This window comes from Canis aureus, chromosome X, assembly GCF_053574225.1.
Source record: "Canis aureus isolate CA01 chromosome X, VMU_Caureus_v.1.0, whole genome shotgun sequence".
Classification (NCBI taxonomy): Eukaryota; Metazoa; Chordata; class Mammalia; order Carnivora; family Canidae; genus Canis; species Canis aureus.
The window spans coordinates 71,939,795-71,949,314 of record NC_135649.1 but is presented as its reverse complement, the minus strand read 5'-3'; the positions used below and the strand labels follow the sequence as shown (position 1 = coordinate 71,949,314).

Below are 9,520 nucleotides of genomic sequence, written 5' to 3'. Positions count from 1 at the left end.
ATGAGGATGCCTGAGTTGGTAGAGTTCCCAAGCATTGGAACAGGGAAATCAGTTATGGTCAACAAGCTCGAGAGGGGGATCTGAGCTCGGTTTCCCATAAACCATGAACTGCAGCCTGATGAGGTGACTGATATCCATGTGTAGGGCCTGCAAAGGACAGGAATGTGGTGACCCTCCACCTTCCCCAGGAGGATCACTGTGGGCATGCACTGCAGAAGTCTACAGAATTTGGCACACAAAAAAGTGAAGACCACTTACCCTTGAGAGTTTACTGAAGAGAGGGGACTGTGATCTATCAGCTCCAGAGCTGTATATTAGGGCATAGCCATTTTAATTTTTATCCCCTAAAGAGATGCTGATAGCCTTCAGGCAACAAAAGCCACACAGAGTAACCAGAAGTGGCTTACACTTAGCCCAGACCCTTGGCAAGGGGTGGTACAACTCCACCCAGGCAAGGACACCAGAAAATTGGCACAGCAGGCCCCTTCCATGGAAGACCAACTGGAAGAATAGGTGAAGAGCAAGATTGCAGACTACACAGGATTGCAAAACTCCAGCACTAAGGGAAAATAGCACATGGGACTTGAGTTTTTTCTCATGATTCAGTTATCTTTCAATTTAAAAATTTTACATTTCTTTTTTTCTCTTTTCCCTTTTCAATAAATTTCTTATTTTATCAACTCTTTGTTTTTAAGACTTTTTATTTTTATTTTTATTTTTTATTGCTGTTCAATTTGCCAACATACAGAATAACACCCAGTGCTTCAAGTGCCCCCCTCAGTGCCTGTCACCCATTCACCCACACCCCCCACCCTCCTCCCCTTCCACCACCAGTTCATTTCCCAGAGTTAAGAGTCTTTTTTTTTTTTTTTTTTTTTTGCAATCACATGAGGGTTTATTTACAAGCTCGAGCTTGGGTCCAAGTATACCTGAGCCAGTGGAGCAGGGACTTGGACCCCGAGACTAAGAGGCTTAGCAACTTTATAGGGGCCAGTGGCCAATGGGATACTCAGAAAGTTGCACAGTCATGCTGGTCTGCTGACCCGGATTTCCGGTTAGGGTGTGTCCTGGTCTTTGATTAGGGCGGGGCAGTGCCTTAAGTAATACGCAGATCAGCACAAGGCAGGCGGGTGCAGCCCAAAATAGAGTCAGTCTTGCTCTGCTTGTCCAGGGGTAGGGGATTTTGTTAAATTTCCTGGGTCCCACATTCCCCCCTTTTTCAGAGGATCCTATGCAGGACCCAATCATGGGTCCAGGTTGCTCTCCGAGTGAGCCAGGGGAATGATTAAACCAGGATTCTCACCAACCTTGTTGCTGTTCTCCCTTCTTTTTTTTTTTCCTCCTCCTCCTCCTCCTCCTCCTCCTCCTCCTCCTTCTTCTTCTCCTTCTCCTTCTCCTTCTCCTTCTCCTTCTTCTTCTTCTTCTTCTTCTTCTTCTTCTTCTTCTTCTTCTTCCTTTTTTGAGAAGGAGGGATGAGGAAGGTCAGAGAGGAGCAGAGAGAGAATCCAAACAGGCTCCATGTCCAGCAAGGGACTGACGACACAGGGTTTGATCTCATGACCGTGAGATCATATACTGAACTGAAATCAAGATTCTGACACTTAGCTGACTGAGCCATCCAGGTGCCCCTCAGTGTTTTACTTTTTTTTTTTTATTGGTGTTCAATTTACTAACATACAGAATAACCCCCAGTGCCCGTCACCCATTCACTCCCACCCCCCGCCCTCCTCCCCTTCCAACACCCCTAGTTCGTTTCCCAGAGTTAGCAGTGTTTACGTTCTGTCTCCCTTTCTGATATTTCCCACACATTTCTTCCCCCTTCCCTTATATTCCCTTTCACTATCTTATTTACAGTTAAGGCAGCACATAACCCCGGAGTTAGGAGTCTTTATGTTCTGTCTCCCTTTCTGATATTTCCTACCCATTTCTTCTCCCTTCCTTTCTATTCCCTTTCACTATTATTTAGATTCCCCAAATAAATGAGAACATTTAATGTTTGTCCTTCTCTGATTGACTCATTTCACTCAGCATAATACCCTCCAGTTCCATCCACGTTGAAGCAAATGGTGGGTATTTGTCATTTCTAATGGCTGAGTAATATTCCATTGTATACATAAACCACATTTTCTTTATCCATTCATGTTTTTAAAACTTTTTAATTTTCATTTTTGCATTTACATTTTATGGATACATTCTTCATTTTGGCTTTCTTTTACTATATATATATGAATATATATATGAATATTTCTAGTATATATATATACTATATATATTCATATATATATGAATATTTCTCTCTTTACAATTTTGAAATTTAGTGTCTTCTAACACACAGATCAAATTATACTCAGGATGAAGTGAATCACCCTGTTTTGTCCATCCTGGAAGATTATATTCTCTCTTCTCATCCACCTCCTTTTTTTCTTTTTCTTTTACTTTTTCTTTTCTCTTTTGGTTTCTGACATCTTTGGATTTGTCTAGTGTGTATTTCCCATGGGTTGTGGTTGATACAATTATTTTATTTTCCTGTTCATCCATTCTTCTCTGGACAAAATGACTAGAAGGAGGAATTCACTACAAAAGAAAGAACCAGAGGTAATACTTTGCCAGAGATCTAATCATATGGATATAAGTAAAATGTCAGAGCTGGAATTCAGGATAACAATTATAAAGGTACTAGCTGGGCTTGAGAAAAAATCATGAAAGGCACTAGAGAATCTCTTAATGTAGAATGAAATCTAATCAGACCAAAATAAAAAATGCTCTGAGATGCAGTCTAACTGGATGCTGTAACAGAGAGGGTAAATGAAGCAGAAGAGAGAGTCAGTGATATAGAAGACAAGTCAATCGAAAGGAAGGAAGCTGAGGAAAAGAGAGAAAAACAACTAATAGGACTGTGAGGGGAGGATTTGAGAAATCAGTGATGCCATAAAATGAAACAATGAAACCATATTAGAATTATTGGGTTCCCAGAGGAAGAAGAAAGAGAAAGAGAAAAAGAGAGAGAGAGAGAGAGAGGGAGAGAAAGTATATTTCAGCAAATTATAGCTGGGAAGTTCACTAATCTTAGGAAGGAAACAGGCATTGAAGTCGAAGAGGTAGAGAGGACCCCTCCCAATATCAACAAAAATAGATCAACACCTCAACATATAATTATGAAGGTTGCAAATTTTAGAGATAAAGAGAAAATCCTGAAATAAGTTCAAGATAAGAGGTTCTTAAACTACAATGGTAGAAACATTAGGCTGGCAATAGACCTATCTAATGAGACCTGGCAGGCCAGAAAGGGCTGCTGTGATATATTCAGGGTACTAATTGAGAAAAACATGCAGCAAAGAATAATTTATCCAGCAAAGATGTTATTCAGAATGGAAGGAGAGATAAAGATCTTCCAAGATAGACAGAAACTGAAAGAATATGTGACCACTAAAGCAGCCCTGAAAGAAATATTAAGGGGGATCCTGTAAGTGAAAATAGAGTCCAAAAGTAACATAGACAAGAAAGAAACAGAAACAATCTACAGAAGGAGGACTTCACAGGTAATACAATAACACAAAATACATATCTTTCTAGAGTTACTCTGAATGTAAATGGGCTAAATGCTCCATCAAAAGACAGAGTATCATATTGGATAAAAAAGTAAGACCCATCCATATGCTGTCTACAAGAGAATCATATTAGACCTAAAAATAACCATATTAAAAGTGTGTGTGTGTGTGTGTGTGTGTGTGTGTGTAGAACCATTTATCATAGTAATGGACATCAAAAGAAAGTTGAGGTAGCAATCCTTGTATCAGACAAATTAGATTATAAACCAAATATTGTAATAAGGACTGAAGAGGGACACTATATCATACTTACAAGGTATTTAAAAAAAAGATTTTAGTTATTTATTTGAAAGAGAGAGAGAGAGATAGCATGAGAGAAAGAGCTCAAATGGAGGAGGTACAGAGGGAGAGGGATAAGCAGACTCCCTGCTGAGCAGGAAACCTGATGCAGGGCTCAATCACAGGACTCTGGGATCATGATCTGAGCTGAAGGTAGTAGCTTAAGTGACTGATCCATGCAGGCACCCCTTAAAGGGTCTTTCCAACAAGAAGATCTAACAATTATAAATATTTATGCTCCTAACTTAGGAGCAGCTAATTATATAAACCAATTAATAACATAATTAAATATATATATATATATATATATATATATATATATATATATATAATACAGTAATAGTAGGGAACTTAACCGCAATGGACAAATCATCTAAGCAGAAGATCAACAAGGAAACAAGGGTTTTGAATGACACACTAGACCAGATGGTTTTCACAGATTATATATATATATATATATATACATATACATATATGGAGAGAGAGAGAGAGAGGGAGGGCATTCCATCTAAAACAACAGCATACACATTCTCAAGTGCACATGGAACATTCTCCAGAACAGATCACATACTGGGTCACAAATTAGGTCTCAACTGATATCAAAACACTGGGATTATTCCCTGAATATTTTCAGGTCATAATGCTGTGAAACTTGAAGTCAATCACAGGAGAAATTTGGAAGGAACTCAAACACTTGGAGGTTAAAGAGCATCCTACTAAAGAATGAATGGGTCAAATGAGAAATTAAAGAAGGATCAAAATAATTTATAGAGATGAATGAAAATGAACACACAACTATTCAAAACCTTTCGGACACAGCAAAGGCGGTCAGAAGAGGGAAGTATATTGCAATACAAGTCTTTCTCAAAAAATTTTAAAAATTTCAAACACACAAGCTAACCTTACACCTAAGGGAACTGGAGAAAGAACAGCAAATGAAGCTTAAACCAAGCAGGATAAGAGAAACAATAAACATTAGAGCTGAAATCAATGAAAGAGAAACCAGAATAACAGTAGAACATATCAATGAAACTAGAAGCTGGTTCTTTGGAAGAATTAATCAGATCCATAAACTTCCTAGACACACTTAACAAAAAGAAATATAAAAGGACCCAAATTAATAAAATCATGAATGAAAGAGGATACATCATGACCAACACCAAGGAAATACAAACAATTTTAAGACCATATTATGAACAACTATATGCCAACAAATTAGGTAGTCTGGATGAAGTAGATGGATTCCTGGAAACTTATAAGCTACCAAAACTGAAACAGGAAGAAATAGAAAATCTGAACAGACCCATAACCAGCAAAGAAATTGAAGGAGTCAAAAACCTCCCAAGAAACAAGAATCCAGGACCAGATGGCTTCCCAGGGTGAATTCTACCAAACAATTAAAGAATAAAAAAGTACCTATTATTCTGAAACTGTTTAAAAAAATAGAAATGGAAGGGAAATTTACATATGCATTCTATGAGGCCAGCATTATCTTAATCTCAAAACCAGACAAAGACCTCATGAAAAAGGGGAATTACAGACCAATATTACTGATAAACACGGATGCCAAAATAATCATCAAGATACTAGCTAATAGGATCTAACAGTTCATTGAAAGAATTATTCACGACCAAGTGGGATTTATTCCTGAGCTGCAAGGGTGGTTCAGCATTCCCAAATCAATCAGCCTGATACATTAAATTAATAAAAGAAAGGACAAGAACCATATGATCCTCTCAATAATTGTTGAAAAAGCATTTGACAAAATTCAGCATCCTTTCTTGACTTAAATGCTTCACAGTGTAGAGATAGAGGGACACACCTCAATATCATAAAAGCCAGCTACAAGAAGCTCACAGCAAATATCATTCTCAATGGGGAAAAACTAAGAGCTTCTCCCTAAGGTCAGGAACACAACAGGGATGCCCACTCTCACCACTGTTTTTCAACATAGTACTAGAAGTCCTAGCCTCAGCAATCATACAACAAAAAGAAATAAAAGTCAATCAAATTGGCAACAAATAAGTTAAACTCTCTCTTGTCACAGATGACATGATATTCCATGTAGAAGAGCAAAAAGACTCCACCCCAAAATTGTTAGAACTCATACAGCAATTCAGCAACGTGGCAGTATATAAAATCAATGTACAGAAATCAGTTGCATTTCTATACACTAACAATGAAATTTAAGAAAGAGAAATTAAGGAATTGGTCCCATTTACAATTGTTACCAAAAACCGTAGGATATCCAGGAAAAAACTACCCCAAGAGGTAAAAGATCTGTACTCTAAAAACTACAGAACACTTACAAAAGAAATTGAAGAGGACACAAAGAAATGGAAAAACATTCCATACTCATGGATTGAAAGAATAAATATTGTTGAACTGTCTATGCTACCCAGAGCAATCTACACATTCAGTGGAAACCCTATCAGAATACCATTGAGATTTTTCACAGAGCTGGAACAAATAATCCTAAAATTTGTATGAACCCAGAAAAGACCCCAAATAGCCAGAGTAATGTTGAAAAAGAAAACCAAAGCTGAAGGCATCATAATGCCATGATTCAAGCTTTATTACAAACCGGTAATGATCAAGACAGTATGGTACTGGCCCTATAACAGGCACACAGATCAGTGGAACAGAATAGAGAACCCAGAAATGGACCCTTAACTCTATGGTCCACGAATCTTTGACAAATCAGGAAAGAATATCCAATGGAAAACAGTCTCTTCAACAAATGGTGCTGGGAAATTGGACAGTCGCATGTAGAAGAATGAAGCTGGACCATTTAATTTAATTTTTAAATAGATTTTATTTATTTATTCATGAGAGACACAGAAAGAGAGAGGGAGAAAAAAAAAAGAGAGAGGCAGAGACACAGGCAGAGGGGGAAGCAGGCTCCATGAAGGGAACCTGATATGGGACTCAATCCCAGGACTCCAGGATCATGCCCTGGGCTGAAGGCAGGTGCTAAACCGCTGAGCCACCCAGGGACCCTTCTTCTATTTTGTCTAATTCACTGCCTTCTGTGTGTTTGCAAAGGCAGTTATGCCAGTTATGTCTCCTGCTCATGAATGTAATGACCTCATGAAGAAGAGGTCACGTAGTGCCCAGAGCATGGCACTTCAGGGAGTGTGTCTGATGTATGCTGAATGTACTCTGCTGTTGTGTTTTAGCTGCTCTATCCTTCAAGGCAGTCATCTGTAGAGGCTCTCCTTGACTGCCATCAACTGTGTTTGGTCCATGTCCTGAATGCAATGAGATTTAAATTGGTGTGCTCTGCTCTGCTTGTGAAATGAGCCCTGAAACCACCTCCACCGGAATTGAGGACCTTTACCATTCTCTGCCCATACAATGTGGTGTATACAGGAGTTTGTGTTGGTCTTTTGATGGATTGGACGGTCATGCTGGGACTGAGGCAAGCTTGACTGAGAAGGACTACTGGGGTTGGGCTTGGTGTATGCAAGTTATGCAACCAGTGGTGGTGCTGCACTGCTTTCCACGGGTGGCTCTGCATTTATACTGAGGGGCAAAGGAGGCAAATGGTGCCATCCATCTCCTTTATTCCCCAGGATGTTTGCCTGCCTTCTCTCTAGAAACAGTGCAGTGCCCTCTGAGGTCTACCTCAACCAAGCGCACTGACCTTTAACATATCTAGGCTTTAAGTCCCACTCATTGCAAGAACCCAGGAAATTAGCCCCTACATTTGACTTGTGTATTCCCCTGTGTGTTTCTGTCACCCTTTTCCACGACCAAGGCTCCCTCCCCTCCAAAGCAGCTACAATCCCTTTCTCCCATATACCTCATCTCCATACCCTACCTTCTTCCATGTGGCCTCTTCTCTCCCTTTAGTTGTGGAGTTTTTCTCTCAGACTTCAGGTCAATTTCTGGATATTTAGGATGATTTGATACTTATCTAGTTCTGTTCATAGGATGAGGTGAGCATAGTGTCCTTCTATTCCATCACCATCTTCCTCACCTCCTTGAGATCCAATTTTAAATAAAATGTAGTATATACACTTCTTTTTATGTTTGTGTAAATTCAGCTTAAAATACTAAAGATTATTTATAAATAATTAGAAAAGGTCTAAAAGTTGTAAAAGAAAGAAGTCAACCTAAGTACCTTCACACCCTATTGTCAATGTGGTAGTGAATTTCTTTGATTTATTTTTGCTTCTGAGTCCCTTGGATTTCCTTTTGCTTCATATATTCAGGACTGGGTGTTGCAGAAACTGGAAAATCAGAAATTACAAGATTCTGATTGAAAAAGATGAAGATGAAGACAGATGATGATAAAGAAGGAGGAGAAGGAGGAGGAGGAGAAGAAGAAAAAAGTGTCAGTGTTCTCTATTCAAATAACCATGGAATAGGAATAGCCATCAATGACAGAAAGCCTTTAGATGATAATCTCCTACTGAAGCCAAATATAGAAAAACATGTAGCTTCACCTCATGTTCACCAGCAAGACACTTAGACATCCACTTTCTTTTTTTTTTTTTCTTAAAATTTTTTTAAATTTATTTATGATAGTCACAGAGAGAGAGAGAGAGAGGCAGAGACACAGGCAGAGGGAGAAGCAGGCTCCATGCACCGGGAGCCCGACGTGGGATCCGATCCCAGGTCTCCAGGATCGCGCCCTGGGCCAAAGGCAGGCACCAAACCGCTGCGCCACCCAGGGATCCCTAGACATCCACTTTCATGGGGCTGTAATGAAACAACCTTCCTCACTTCACCCTACAAGGGTTGCATAATAGAATTCTGAATTGAAATCTGGAACTTTGATTCCTATCTGGTGGCAACAATACCCACAGCCTATGTCAGTGGAGACTGCATGGAGAACCTAGACTTTCTCCCCCACTTAGCAATAACAAGGAGCTCCTCCCATTCCACTTGAGTGGTACCTGGTGGAGAACCAGAAATTCCACGATTCCATAATGGTAACTTCCAACCTCATCTAGTTGTAAAGAAGTGCCCCCATTCCATTATAATTTCAGTGGAAGCCATGTGGGGAGCAATTTTGAGATACTTCTTTCCTTCTCAATCAGTGATTTTATTGGAGACCTAGTGATGTGTCTAAACTTCCATAGGAAAAAACTTAGAACTTTTTCTTTATGATCAGGAACAAGACAGGGATGTCAATTCTCGCCACTGGTATTTAACATAATACTCAAAGTCCTAGCCACAGCAATCAACAACAAAAAGAAATAAGTCATCCAAATTGGTAAAGAAGTGAAGCTCACTATTTACAGATGACATGATACTATATACAGAAAAACCAAAAGACTCCACCAAAAAACTGCTAGAACTGATATAGGATTCAGTGAAGTCACAGGATACAAAAATCAATGGGGAGGTATGTTCTCTCTAAGCACACTTCGTTGAGAGTTTTTAAACATGGATGGGTGTTGTAGTGGTGTAGGGTAGAAACAGTGATTTGAAGAACTCCTTGGACACATAGTAGGAAGATTGCTCCCTCTACTTGGAGCATGTCCCTGAAAAGAAGCATTTAACAATATTTGTTCTTCCAATCCATGAGCATGGAAGGTTTTTCCATTTCTTTGTGTCTTCCTCATTATCTTTTATAAATGTTCTATAGTTTTCAGAGTACAGATCCTTTACCTCTTTGGTTT

The 9,520-nt window shown here is 39.2% G+C and overlaps 1 protein-coding gene across 1 annotated transcript in view; it reads right to left on the bottom strand.

The window, feature by feature from the left end:
• Positions 1 to 843: 843 nt before the first annotated feature.
• OPHN1 (oligophrenin 1) overlaps positions 844 to 9,520 on the bottom strand; it is a 587,085-nt gene continuing 578,408 nt past the window's right edge. Inside the window, exon 24 of the mRNA XM_077888994.1 lies at positions 844 to 1,447. The gene's annotated coding sequence lies outside the window, so the exon portion shown is untranslated. The remainder of the gene's footprint in view (positions 1,448 to 9,520) is intronic.